Consider the following 15,806-nt stretch of genomic DNA (forward strand, 5'->3'; position numbering starts at 1 on the left):
TGACTGTCATTGGGCCACAAAAATCGGTATGTATTAAACCCAATAACTCACTAGCTTGAGATCCTTTTCCTAGAAAAGGTGAACGAGTCATCTTGCCAAGAAGACAAGATTCGCATGTACCAAATGATTCGAAATCAAAAGGTTTAATTATACCAGTCGACACTAGTCTTTTAATGCGTTTCTCGTTGATGTGTCCTAATCGACAATGCCATAAATAAGATAGATCAGGATCACCTGTTTTGAGTCTTTTATTATCTAAATGATAAACATCATTGCAAGTATGTAGAATATAAATACCATTGATTGAAATAGCTTGACTATATACAATCCCATTAAGGGAAAAAGTACAACACTTGTCTTTAATTACAAAGAAAAACCCTTCTGTGTCTAACACAGATACAGATATTATATTTCTAGATAGTGTTGGTACAAAATAATTATTAAGATGCAACTGCATTCCTGAAGCTAAACTAAGTACATAAGTTCCTACTGAGACGGCGGCTACATTAGACCCGTTTCCTATTCGGAGATCGACATAACCCTTGTTTAGCTTTTTTATGCATTTTAGGCCCTACAAATGATTGCACAAATGAGAACCACAACCAGTATCTAATACCCAAGTTGTATTTGAAGCATAATTTATGTCTATCATAAAAGATTCGGTTGAGAAATTACATGTTGGCTTCACAATGCCAGCTTTTAGGTCATCCAGGTACTTAGTACAATTACGCCTCCAATGTCCCTAGTTATTACAGTAATTACAAGTATCTTTAAGAGGATTACCCTTTATATGTTTAGGCTTGGTAGATCAATTCGCAATTGCTTTACCTTTGCCCTCTACCTGAATGGGCTTCTTACCTGCATTCCTCTTAAACTGCTTCTTCCCCTTCACATTAATCGCAAGCACATCTTTCCTCCTACTCCTACTCAATCCCATGTCCTTGTCTGCTTGCACAAGCAGAGAGTGGAGCTCATGTAAACTCTTTTTCATGTTCGTCATATTGTAATTTACCCTAAATTGGGTAAATCCCTTGACGTGCGAGAGAGAGTGGAGCACTCGGTCCACCACAAGTTCGTCGGGGATCTTGCATCCCAACCCCTCTAAAGTTTCCACGTACTCAATCATTTTAAGTACGTGTGAACTTACAGGTTGACCATCTTTGAGGTTAGCCTCAAAGAAACGAACAGCGGTGTCATATTGAATTATTCTCGGGGCTTGAGAAAACATAGTGGAAAGCCTCGAGAATACTTCATGTGCATCACGAAACTTGACACATTGCCTTTCTAAAGCAGGATCCACTGAAAAAATCAAAACATTTTTTATTGCGACGGATTCCTTTTGATAATTTGAAAAAGCCTCCCTTATATCGGCAGTGGCCCTAGTACTAGGCGAAGGGGGAGAGGGATCGACAAGGTAGCGTAATTTGCCATCACCTGCGGCAGCTAATCGAAGTTGTTCTTCCCAGTCTTTAAAATTACTACCGTCGGCTTTTAATACATATTTGTCCATAAAAGAACGTAGCCATGAATCTCTAGCTATGGTAACGGTTTCACTAGTAGAAGTCATCGTGATTACTACAAATAAAATAAAGGAAAGATTAACATTTATCGTCTAGAAATATTTAACTTGTGAAACTATTTAACAAGTTCTCATTTATATAATGATCTCCCACTGAATTATATAAATGATTCCAAGATCCAATTTTATATAAACACGGGCACGGTGGACCGATTCAACCCATATTTATATAAATTTGGTGAGTCAACATTTTGACTGATTCTACTACTAGAACTCTTGGTTGACGGATTTTCATAAAATCTATCTTTTAGCCCCAGAATAAATATGGGCACGGTGGACCGATTCAACCCATATTTATCCCGTTGAGTCCAACCAATTTTCACGCGTAATAACTTTTATTACCCTACTTGCCCAACGTAAAAAGAGTGTACCTCGGTGATCCGAACCTACCTCTAATGAAGAAGGGATTCATAGGTGCTATTATTTGGTAAGGCTTAATCTCAATTTTAAACAAATGTGAGAGATCTTATCAATTTAATTGTCTATCACTTTTAAGTGAACTAAATTGGTGAATGCAAGACAATTAAATCGATAACAACAAAAATAAAACATGTAGTGACGATTTGACATGAATGCATAAATGAATTAAAACAAACAAGTCCTAATATGGCCACCTAGTTAATCTAATTAACTAAAATTATTACACTTCAGAAACCAACTTCTTGGTCCCTTGAGTCTTCATAAATTGGCCTCCTTATTTAGGATTTCGGAACGCCTTTCCGAAAACACCGTCTTCATGAAAACTCCGTCTTTAGTAGCTTCATCTAATTACTAATAATTAAATTGCATAGCAATACCCTATTATACAATTTGTAATAAAATAAAAATAAAACTATTAATTAATTACAAATTAGGCGATGCGAAATCGCAATTAATTACAAAACAAGTCGATATTCCCTTACATTTCGGGAAATACCAACTTCTACCTATGGCCATATTAGGAAAAAAATTACATAATTATAATTCTAAAAACCATTCATCTAAATCAATAATAAAATGCATTATGGAAAATGACATGCCAAATCGTCTAACTTACCAACATCGATCATTTGAGCTTGCCTTGACGGAATTTTTACCAATAAAAATTCATAATCAATTATTAAAACAATTTTAAGACTTACTCATCATACTAATCTGGTATAATATCAAAATAATTATTCTCAATAATTATCTTGAATTTATATGGGAATTAAAACACAATTATGACAAAAATGCTATAATAATTCACAATTATCATACAAAAATTCCATTTAATTTAAAAATTTATGGAAAAATAAATTTCAAAGCTATGAACATTCTGGTCTTACACCAAAAATGCCATGTAAGTGAAAATTTTTGTTTTTAAAATTTATTTAAAACGATTTCACAATTTAATTAATAAACGAACAATTTTTACGATTTAATTCTAAATCAAACCATAAAAATTGAAAAAACTTTAAAATTAAATTTTATACATTTTGGAACATTTTCCAGGAGCTAAAAAATCAAAAATTTCGAGCCAAAAAATTAAATCAATATTTATTTTCAAAATAACCATTATTTACCAATTTTTTAATCAAATAAAAAATTAATAAACAACCTAAATTAATCACATTAACGTAAAGTATCTACTTATCTCATAAATAGAACATGCATGTGGTTATTTATAAATAAATATGCATAAAATTAACATGCAACCCAATTTAATTAACTCTTAATTAATTTTAATGCATTTTTACTCAATTTTATGCCAATTTAAGTTATAAAAAGTGGAAAAATTTAACAAAAATCAAATTTTCGTCCCATATCATCCAAAGACCTGATTATTTACATGCAAGACCATATTATGTGATAAAACTAATTTTAGTAACATAATATCAATTTTATTAATTTATCTCATAAATTACTAAAATCGTCTTAAAACAACATGCATGTATTTAACAATGCTCTGATACCACTTGTTAGTTATTTAGACCATGTTAATACTCATATTATGATATTAAAATTATAAATTAATTTAAAGTGGTCTAAATCTACGTGCATGCAAAAGAATGTATAAAAGAGATGGTATAAAACCATCTTAAGACAAAAATTCCTTACATTGTTATAAGGCAAAATGGGCACAACTCAAGGACTCCTTCCTTGATGTTGTTCTTCTGCTAATACAATAAGGATGATTCTCCAAAACCTTAATTACCAAAGTTGGTAATCTCCTAAGGTGGCACCCAAGATTAACCCAAAATACTACTAAAAATACTAACTAGGTAAATGTAGTAGTAACCTTGTTTTTGTATATTTGATGTAATAGATAATATTATTACTTTGATAATATTATTATTTGATAAATATATGTGTTTTTTTTGGATGTTTTAAGATGGAAAAATAAGAAAGAAAATTGGTCCCTTACAAGAAATGCCAATCGGTTTTTATAAGCTAAAGATGTACCAATTTTTTTCTCAATTTTTCAACTACTCAAAATGAGGTGAATAGTAGGGTATATATAGCAAAATATGGGGAACAAATCTTAGTGGAAAATCCACATAAATAGACACATGTATGCCCTCAAAAAACCGGAACAATTGGACTGTATTTGGTCCATGCTTATAAGTCTTATATTTAATTATCTTACATAATTAAATATTAATTTAATTATTTAACACTTAAATAATATAAATTAACTACCAATAACTACTTAACCATTAAGTAATCATAAGACCATTTTATCAACATACAATGTGTCAATATTAACCCATTTAGCTAATTTTACAACCTCTTGTAAAATTTAATAGCTAATTGATTCTACCTAAAAACATATACACATATCGTATAAAATTAATTAATTTACAATTAATTAATAAATTCTAATCATTTATTATTTAAATATCACATAATTAAATAATAAATCTCCTTGTCCCGAGTTCGTAACCCGTCATCAAATAATACTTTTACGTGACTAATAAAAAGTCAAGTAATACAAGGAATTAATTATCTCGTATCTCATACAAACAATTAATTTATTCTATTTGGGTGTCATCCTATAGGTGTGACCTAAAGGGATCAGCTGATCACCGCCGTCACACGACAGTAATGTCAAACTCTAGTTAGCCAATCATTACCGATTAATGATGACCAGCTGACAAATAAATAAAAAAATCCCTGATATTCCTTTTACGAGATTTATTATGTAAATGCACTTATTGTGGAGGGCACTACTCCAACAAGAAACTTGTCATAGTATAGATGTTGTTGGTTTTACTATTGATGAGTGTCTTCCTATGTGCTTGGACAGGGATCGTCTGGAGATTGCCATGGTTTCGGATCCAGCTGATCAGACGGGTTCATGGAGTCCAGAAGTTCATCGGATTGACTGGCTTCTAACTGGAGAGGAATGCCCACATCAAAGGGTATATAGTTTGGGTACCACACCTAAGGTAACTGAGGTAAAGAAACCTGAACTAAAACCCCTTCCCTCTCATCTTAAGTATGAGTTTCTTGATGACTGTGAAATGAACCCAGTGATTGTCAATGCTAGCCTAACTAAAGGTCAACTGTCTGCTTTGTTGACTGTTTTTAGAACTCATAAAAGGCAATTGGCTATAGCATTGATGATCTCAAAGGTATTAGTCCAGATTTTTGTATGCACCGTATTCATTTGGAATAAGGCCACAAGCTTAGTGCACAGGGTCAGAGACGACTAAACCCTCCAATGCAGGAGGTGGTAAGAAAAGAGATACATAAATTACTTAATGCCGGCATAATTTTCTCTATATATGATTCTAAATGGGTCAGTCCTGTCCAAGTTGTACCTAAGATGGGAGGTACTACAGTAGTAAAAAATGATAAGAATGAATTGATTGCTACTAGACTTGTTACAGGGTGGAGGATGTGCATTTACTATAGGAAGTTGAATACGGCCACTAAGAAGGACCATTTCCCACTTCTTTACATTTACCAAATGTTAGAGAGATTAGCGTGTCATAGTTATTTCTGTTACCAAGATGGCTACTCCGGTTTCTTTCAGATACCCATACATCCTGATGATCAGGAAAAGACAACTTTTATATGTCCATAGGGTGTATTTGCATATAGGAGGATGCCCTTTGGTTTATGTAACGCTTCTGCTACCTTTCAGCGTTGTATGATGGCCATATTTTCTGATTACATAGAGTATATAATGGAGGTCTTTATGGATGATTTCAGTGTATATGGTACTGATTTTGATATTTGTTTGAGAAACTTGACTAAGGTTTTGTAGCGCTGTGAGGAGAGCAACCTTGTTCTAACCTGGGAGAAGTGCCACTTCATGGTTACTAAAGGGGTGGTACTCGGTCACTTAGTGTCAGGTAAGGGTATTCAAGTGGACAAAGCTAAGTTTGAGGTAATTGAGCAACTCCCGTACCCGGTTAATGTTAAAAGTGTGCGTAGTTTTCTTGGTCATGCAGGGTTCTATCGCCGCTTTATTAAGGATTTTTCTAAAATTGCTCAACCTCTAACCCGGCTACTTCATAAAGATACACCTTTTGTGTTTACTGACGAGTGTGTTAAGTCCTTTGACAGGATTAAACAAGCTCTTATCTCAGCTCCCATTATCCGATCTCCGGACTGGAGCCTACCTTTTGAGATTATGTGCGACGCCAGTGATTATGCAGTTGGAGCTGTTTTGGGGCAGCGAAAGGACAAGGTGTTACATGCCATTTACTATGCAAGCAAGACTCTTAATGATGCAAAAATAAACAATGCTCCTACGGAGAAGGAGCTTCTTGTAGTTGTCTATTCTTTAGACAAATTTAGAGCTTATCTTGTTGGTTCTAATGTTATTGTTCATACTGACCATGCAGCTTTGAAATACCTTTTAACCAAGCAGGAGGCTAAACCTAGACTTATTAGATGGATTTTATTGTTACAGGAATTTGATTTAGAAATCCGTGATAAGTCTGGTGCTGAAAATGTTGTTGCAGATCATTTGTCTAGGCTGAGATTTGCAGGAAGAGAGATCTTGCCCATTGATGACTCTTTTCCGGATGACCAATCAAATTAGTTATCCGTAGCCGCAAACACTCCATGGTTTGCAGATTATGCCAATTATTTGGTAGGAGGTATGCTTCCTCCTGATCTATCCTATCAGCAGAAGAAGAGGTTTTTGCATGACGTGAAGTGATATTTCTGGGACGACCCATATCTGTTCCGGAAGTGCGCCGACGGTATCTACAGACGATGTATTCCAGTGGGTGAGGTACCTGCCATCCTTTCTCATTGTCACTCTTCTTCTTATGGAGGTCATCATGGTCCTTCTAGGACATTTTCTATGGTAATGCAATCGGGTTTTTATTGGCCTACTATCTTGAAGGATGCTACTACTTTTGTCCGTTCTTGTGATGCATGTCAAAGGACGGGCAATATCTCGCAAAAGCATGAGATGCCTCAAACTGGAATCTTTGAAGTGGAGATTTTTGATGTTTGGGGCATTGATTACCAAGGGCCATTCCCTACTTCTCATGGGAATCAGTATATTTTAGTAGCTGTAGATTATGTTTCTAAATGGGTGGAGGCAATTGCCACCCCCACTTGTGATGCTAAATCTATTGTTAAGATGTTTTAGAAGATTATCTTTCCACGGTTTGGAGTGCCTCGCGCAGTGATTAGTGATGGAGGCAAGCATTTCAATGAGCGTCATCTTAATTCTCTTTTGAAGAAATATGGCGTTACGCGCCGCAGAGGATTGGCATATCATCCTCAAACCAGTGGACAAGTAGAGATTTCCAACAGAGAGCTGAAACAAATATTGGAAAATGTAGTCAGCAAGAACAGAAAGGATTGGAGTCGGAAGCTCGATGACACTTTGTGGGCTTACCGTACTGCATTCAAGACACCGATTGGAGCATCACCGTACCGTCTCGTCTATGGCAAATCCTGCCATTTACCTGTGGAGCTCGAGCACAAGGCTTTATGGGCCATAAAGGAGCTGAATATGGATCCGTCACTGGCGGGTGAGAAACGACTGATGCAGTTGAATGAGCTTGATGAGTTTCGACTGCATTCCTATGATAGTGCTCGAGTGTACAAGGAGCGAACGAAGAAGTGGCATGACAAGCATATTTTGCCAAGAGAATTTCATGTTGGTGAGAAATTTCTCTTATTTAACTCTAGTTTGCGTTTGTTTCCAGGTAAACTGAAGAGTAGATGGTCTGGACCGTTCACTGTAGCTGATGTGAACAAGTTTGGGTCAGTTACACTGCAAACTGACAAAGGGGAAATCTTCAAAGTGAATGGGTAACGATTGAAGATCTACCATGAAGGAGCGTATGTCGGGGTAATAGAGGTTGTGGACCTCTTTGCCATTGATTCTTCTCACTGATGAAGAATTACGGTCGTGCGGGACCGCAAAAACCAGTGCTACCGAGAGGCAGCTCGGATTTTGTAACTTATTAGTTTGTAATTAGGATTTTAATTTAAGTTTTTTAATCGCTTTTACGTTTTTCCTTGAATTTCGAGAGATTAGCGGAGGGAATTTCATATGTTCCCAAAGTCTTATGTGCAGGACTGACGGAATTTGGAGCTAAGAATGACGAAGAACGAAAAAGGGAGCCATCAGGTGGTTCCTCGTTCGAGTCAGGCCTGGCTCGATCGAGGAACCTATGAGCTCGATCGAGTGAAAGTGTGGCTCGATCTAGGCACCAATGCAGGAATTAAAAAAGCTTAAAACGAAAGTCAGCAAGTCAGTAAATTGGTTCCTCGATCGAGCCAGGCGCGACTCGATCGAGGCACCTAAATAAACCGGGTTCCGCGTTTTCTTTTATGCCGACAATGTCAACTTCTCGGCAAGGAAACAAGAGGACTCGAGAAAAGAGAGCCCCAGTCCAGCAACCCGAGGTGATACCTGAAGAAGTGGTGTCTTCCGAGGAGGACTTATCTCCCTTGGATGATTACCCTTTCATTGAATTCCGTGACAAGGCACAAAAGGACAGGTTCGAGTATTTATTGACTAAATCCATGAGTGCTACTCGATGCGTGGATAGGAAAATTTTATGAACTTTGAAGATTGATGAGATTATGTATGGCATGTTTGTTGAGATCGGGTTACAGGGTCTTTTTCTACTCCATGAACTATCTTACACTGCTTTGACCCTTGAGTTTCAAAGCTCATTTACTTACTTTCCCAGTGACCACCTTATCAAGTTTCGATTGCTTAACGTAGAACGGTCCTTAACCTTTAACAGTCTGTCAGAAATCCTGGGAATTGATAAACATACATACGGAGATTTATACAGTGTTGGTGGGCTGTCCGCCATCCGATACTTTCCTTTGTTTACCGGTTATGCGGATGCGGATGTCAGTGCTATGTCTTTGTTGGACGTCCAACATGTTTGTCTTCGAATATTTTTACGGTGTTTGAGCTATTTACTGTATGGCCGGCACGACAAGAGCAAGACCTCCATCATTGAGGTCTTGATTCTTACTAGTTACCTGAACCCTTATCGGGAGGAGCCATTCCAGTTCTCTCCCCCTACTCTTGTGTGCTCGGCCTTTGACCGGATGATCGGGAGATATAGGGATCTTGATTGTGGTGCTCTTGTCACCAAGATAGCTAGGGTTGTTTGTGATTTTAGGGGTGATGACCTCTACGAGCCCATAGATGACCATGAGCCACTTGCCGATGATGACCACTTACGTTATGACATCTCTTATATTGACATCAAGAATGGGAATGACCATTACTGGAAGGTCCAGGGCGAGTCTTACATGATTCTACCTTGTGACCGTTTAACTGTTGTAGACCCCCTGGAGGAGAGTACGGATGTGGTGCGACCCCCGTCCATTACTCATGTGATTCTCAGGACCTTCTGATCAATTTTCCCGGTTCTAGTACTACTACCACTACCGGTGGGCGCCGGAGACGTCGTTGGCCCACCACCCATCTGCCTGGCTCATTCCAACCTGCTCCTCCTCCACCTCCTACAGCCTATCCTACTCTGGGCTACCATTTTGATCCGGTTATTGCACGAGAGGTGAGGTTACACGAGGGCATCAACACCGCCTTGACAGAGCGGCAAATGTGGGAACAGATGGAGGCCATGTCTCTTGCTTTGGGGGGACATTATTGGGGTGTGACACCTAGCTATTACACTACTCCTGGTGATGACAGCCGTGTGTTCCATCTCTATGGGGTGACTCCTATGGAGTTGGAACAGTTTAGTACTGACTATGGTGCCTTGGGCCGTCCCTTTTACACTCCAGTCCACCCCACTCAGCCTACCTCTGTTTTTCCTGAGGATGTCGTTGTTCCTTGCTCCTAGAGGGGACCGTTTGGTCAGTTTAGAGCTTCTACTTCCGCTGCTGCTATTCTAGGAGGCAGCCGTGGTAAAGGTCGTGGTAGGAGAGGCAGCCGTGGTAGAGGCCGTAGTGCCCCAGTTCCTGATCCTGAGCTGATGTCCCTGTATGCCGAGATTGATGATTTTGATGATGATGATGATGGAGCCCAGTAGTGACAGCTGGTCACTACATCCCTCTCTTTCCAACTGGTTTGGGGGAGGCTACTGCATTACAGCTGGTATTATCTTTGTTTTTGTTTTATTGCATTTCTTATTTTCCCCTCTTCCCTTTTTTAGTGGTGTCCCATAGGTTCTTTGGATTTACAGTGTGATCATGAGAAAACATCTTTGTAGGCGTCACAATGAGGACACTGTGACATTTAGGTTTGGGGGAGTGTGTTTATTTCTGTTGTGTGCTTTTATTTATTGTTGTGTGTGAAAAATTCAAAAATTAAAAAAAATTGAAAAATTTATAAAATACAAAAACATGTTTTATTTCTTTTGAGTCGAGTCTTGGTGAATTGTGTGGCAATGATGATAATTTGCTTTGTCTTTGCATTTGAGTCCCATTTAGTTATCCATGTACATTGTTTTGACCTGTTAGTTATGATGAACAAAGCTCTTTACTCAAGCCTTGACCGTCACAATATGCCTTATGCCGAGAAGATTTGAATTTATTTTGTTCGTAAACCACTTAAATTTCTGAGGTCTTTAGAGCTTCCTAGGCCGGGAACATCAATAAACTGGTCTCATTATTATTTAGGCTGATGAGTGTGGTCTCCTTGTGGAATATGTAATATCAAACTGCATAAGTGTGACATTAGTTTCTTAGCTTTTGCGCGTTCATATGATTGAGTACATGAGGAAAGGCGGTTCTTTTTGTTCAAATATGCCATACATTACCCAGTTTTTGTTAGCCCGTTTCAACCATGTAGCCATTTTATATCCTATTTCTTAGCTACATTCCAGAATTTGCCTACCTTTTTCGGGACAGTCGCAGTTGCTTGAGTCCTTATTGTTATAGCTACTTTGGTTGGGTTGAGACTTTTATTGTCATGTGGGTAGTAGCTATCTTTTTGTAGCAATTGTGTGACCTCCTATGTTAAAAAAGAGAAATATTATGAAGCAAAGGAAAAAAAAAAGAGAGAAAAAAAAAAGAAAGTTTCAAAAAAGAGTTCAGAAAAAGAAGAAGAAAAAAAAAGAAAAGAAAAGAAAAAGAAAAGAAGAAAATTGCTTGCTTCATTGAGTTTTGTTAGGAGGTCGAGAGTGGTAATTACTGGAGTCTAATGCACATTTGGAGAGCCTTTTCATTTCTCTCATATGTTGTCAAAGTTGAGATAATTTCTCCAGTTGGATGATTGTTTTATTTCTTATTAGATTTGGCTATTGGTCTAGTGTTGTGACTACCGTCTGAGCCTCACATACCCATACGTGCTTTTGCACAAGCCACTTCTATACCCATGCCACTTTACCACCATTCTGTCCTTGATACATGTACTTGGTCAGTTTTGTGAATGCGTATTAGTTGGAGAATCTCTTATCACATTAGATTGCATGCGTATTTCATAAGTTGAGTGAGAGTCTTTATTCTTTCTATCTTACATATATCTCACCCCTTATGAGTGCATGAGTGAAACCGCGAGAATCCAACAAAATTGTCTTCCAAGGTTGAAAAGCATTTGGCTGAGTCTCGATATCATGTCACATCTTGAATAAGAGCTGCGTTAGTCTATTACCCGTGCTTTTAAATTTGTTTTATTGGCACAACTTTGGTCATTACTTTGTTATAGATGTGGACAGTTGGGATTTGTATGTGCCTAGACATTTGCTCCGAGCTATTCATTCACCATATGTTTGCTGTTCTTTGTTTGGTCTGACTGCTTTTCTTGAGGACAAGCAAAGGTTTGGTTTGGGGGAATTTGATGTATCACTTTTATATATACTTTTATAGCTCCCTTTATACCATTTTACATACCGTTTTCGTGCCTTTATATCATTTATATGCCTTATTTCAATGAATTGTCGATACTGCCGCTATTTTGTGTTTTAATGCATAAATGACTCGTTATGAGTATGATCAAGCTAAGATTAGCATGGCGGAGACGGCATAGTAGAATACACGAAGCATGGCACAAGGAACGAGGAAGCACGAAGGCTAGAAGTCAAAGAAAGGACGAAACCGTCTGTGAAGCAGGCTCCTCGATCGAGTCAGAGAGGACTCGATCGAGCAACTGTCCTCGATCGAGTCACCTCTAGCTCGATCGAGGAACCTTTGTGGCGGATTATTTTCCGGATTTTCCAAAAACGATTATCTCTTGTTATAAATTAGAAACTCGTACTTTATTTTAGGTTACACTTTTATTTACCTTCATACTGTTGAATACTCTCTTAGAACCTTAATCTTTCCTTGCTACGGTACTAATCTTTCCTCAATAATTAATCGTTCACTGTTTTATGTTAATTGATCATTGTTATTTCATGCTTTTAATTATGTCTTCAATCTTAATCATTGTTGTTATCACTTTAATCATGAGTAGCTAATTCCCTCATCTAGGATGAAGGGGATCTAGGTTAATTAAAAGGGAAAATTGATTAATTGCTAGTGATATCGCATAAGTTGTTGTTTGATTATTGTCCTTCTTCTAGTTAATTAACTTAAGGTCTGAGTTATTAATTAGTGTAGCGAGTTATTAATTAGTGTAGCGAGTTAATCCTTTCGCCGACCGGGTTAGAATTAATATAGGCTGCGATAATCAAATTGATTGTATCTAATTATAGTGACCGCATGTTAGAATCGATCTAAAGGGCATAATTGAGTCGACCGATCTTATGACCTTAAACAGCTTGATAGATCTAGCAATTGATTAGTAGTCCCCAGATAATTGACCAAGTGAACCGGAAATCCTAGACCTTTAATATTATTGTTTAAACCTCTTTTTAATCACTTGCAATTAGTCGATTAGATCAAAACAAAACAAATCCCCCAGAAAACGGTTACCTTTAGACAATTTAAATATTTACAGACTTAGCTTTTACCGCCTCCATGTGCATTCGATACATGTCTTACTGCTAGCTATTCTTGTTAGTCCTGAGATAGTTTTACTTTGATTTGGTGATACGACTTTAGCCACATCACGTTTCTTGGTTAAATTTGATTGATGACAACCCTTCAACCAAATCCCATTTTTTGAGTTTATTTAGTAAGGTGGAGCTAATGTGGGCAAACCTTTTATGTCATAGATAAGGATCGTCTAAAGTAGCTTTCATGCATGTAAAAGAGTTAGTGGAAATAGCATTCAAATAAATCATGTAGACATTCCTTTTACGTTGACCCTCAAGAATAACACTACTTGTTCCTTCAATTATTATATGGCAAGTATCTGAATGAAAAACAACTTTATTTCCCTTATCACATAATTGAGAAATACTTAGTAGATTATGCTTGAGTCCTCTAACAAGATAAACATCACTAATAGCATGAGAAGTAGATATACCAAGCTTGCCATCTCAAACAACTTTACCTTTTTTGTTATCTCCAAAGGCAACCTTACCTCCATCAAAGGGTTTTAGTGAAATAAATAGGTTTATATCTCGTGTCATATGCCTTGAACAACCACTATCATGGTACCATAAATTGTTTTCTTTTACCACAACCTACAAAAAGATTAGATACAGTTTTTAGGTACACAAGCTAGGTTGGGTCCTTTGACGTTAGTCATTCTAAAAACTAGATCTTTTCTAACCCATACTTGTCTGATAATTTTCCATTTGTTAAATGAAGAGTATTGTCTAGGAGACGTCTTAGAATCCACTTTAGGGTTTACATGTTGTTGACTTCTAGGTTGTTTTGGGAAAGCCTTAGTTTTATGAGACTCTTTAGGCTTTAGTTATTGTTTTGGTTCATTATTCCTTTTCTTATAGTCAAAGCTCATATCATAAAATCAAGTGAAGTTGTTATTTCTTTCTTCATTCAAATTTGGTTCATCCATAGGAATATCAATTTCTTCAACTACTGTGTTAAACGCTTTAACAAATTGAATGCCTTTTCGTAAATCTTACAGGCGTTTAACACAGTTGTCTTGAATATGTGACGTATGACCAAAGTAATTGCAAATCAAGTATTCAGGTAAATTGACATATTTTCTCTTCATGAAATATCGTTCGGAAGGAGTTGATTTGCATTTAAAGTGGTCTCAACGACCATAGCACTCATGTCCTAAACCCATTTTCATATTATTGTCATGATTGCTCAGTTAGGAAATTTAGGACTTTTGTGCTTCCTTTCCACTTATCATGAACTTTTCTAGCATTTAAGCGGAAATCCTTTAAAGGTTGTATTTCTTTAAGACATTTGGAATGATCCAATTCCATATCTTTAGAGGAGTTATTCTATTTATAATTGTCACGAAAGTCCTTGAATCTTTTATCAAGAACACGTACTATCTCAGAATGTAATTTTTAGTATCAGATAATAGCATCTTCTCTAGCTGTAGCCTTAGACATTAGAAGCTCTTTGACTTTTCTCAATTCTAAGGTTATAGATTTATTAGCTACAACCTTGGCTTGAAGATGCTTAATGTTGAGTTTTAGTTCTGAGGTTATAGCTTCATTAGCTATAACTTTAGACTCAAGAGCTATCTTTTCAACATTTGTCGATTCTGAAATTGTAGCTATATTAGCTGTAACTTTAGATTTCAGCTTCTTACCCTTGGCTTTAAGAAGTTGATTCTCTTCAGCAATATCTAGAATCTGTTCTTTCAGTTCTTTCAGTTCCAGATCTTGTTCGTCACACTTATCAAGACTTTGCTCGAAGTATTCTATTAAAGCACTTTTAGACAACTTCTTGACTTATGTTTTTAAGTTTAAGGTAGCTTACCTCTTCTTCTTCATTGTTTGAATTAGATTCTCCTAGAAGGCAGTAATCTGAACTTGAGTCGATGCTATCAACATCGTTGTCGAAAATTAGGTCAAGACAAACATTGCTTAGACAAAAATTAGCAACCTCTTCATCTTAAGACCCTTCGTCATCTTCTGTGTTGAGGTCTTCCCAACACGATGTCATCATGACCTATTTAAACTCCTTTTTGGCCTTTTCACGCTTAGTCTTATCCTTAATTTTCTCCCATGTGGGGCAGTCTTTGATCATATGATCAGACTCTCCACTCTTGAAGCATTCTCTGTTAGCAAACGATGTTTTTTATCATATGATCAGACTCTCCACACTTGAAGCATCCATACTTTTACCTTTACTTGGTTTGGCTTCATCGTTATCTAGGACGAGCTCATGAGCCATAAGAGCTCCTATAAGCTCTAGATAAGATAAAGAAGTAAGGTCTCTTGATTCTTCCATTGCTGTGACCTTCAGATGCCATTTTTTATCAGACTCCTAAGAAATTTTCTAGCAATGTCCTCAGATTCAAACTTTCTGCCAAGATTTTTCAATTCATATATAATGCTAGAAAATCGTGCAGACATGCTATCAAGAGATTCATTTGGCTCCATTGTAAATAGCTCATATTTCTGAATCAGCAAGTCAATACGATATTTCTTAACGATTGTCGTTCGCTCATAAGCTAATTCAAGACCATCTCATATTTCCTTGGCCGAGGTACAAGAGGAAAAATGATCGAATTCATTAGATGTCATGCCATTTTGCAACAGGCTTATTGCTTTCGAGTTTTTCTCAGCCTTCTTGTAATCAACCTCTACATAGTCTTCTTTCTTTTTCTAATAGGTGGTGCCTTCAGTAGATCCGGCCAAAAATTTATTCAGTCCATTCTGTATGATCTTCCAGCACTCCCAATCGTGTCCCTTCACATAATGTGTCATCATGTTTTTCCAAAGTCCATAATTCTTCCAATCAAAGATGGGACACTTTAGATACTTGGAATCCATTTCACACATGTAAGGCGGCGGAATTAAAAGTAAATAAAATAAAA

The sequence above is a fragment of the Silene latifolia genome, chromosome Y (assembly GCF_048544455.1).
Source record: "Silene latifolia isolate original U9 population chromosome Y, ASM4854445v1, whole genome shotgun sequence".
In the NCBI taxonomy this organism is placed as follows: Eukaryota; Viridiplantae; Streptophyta; class Magnoliopsida; order Caryophyllales; family Caryophyllaceae; genus Silene; species Silene latifolia.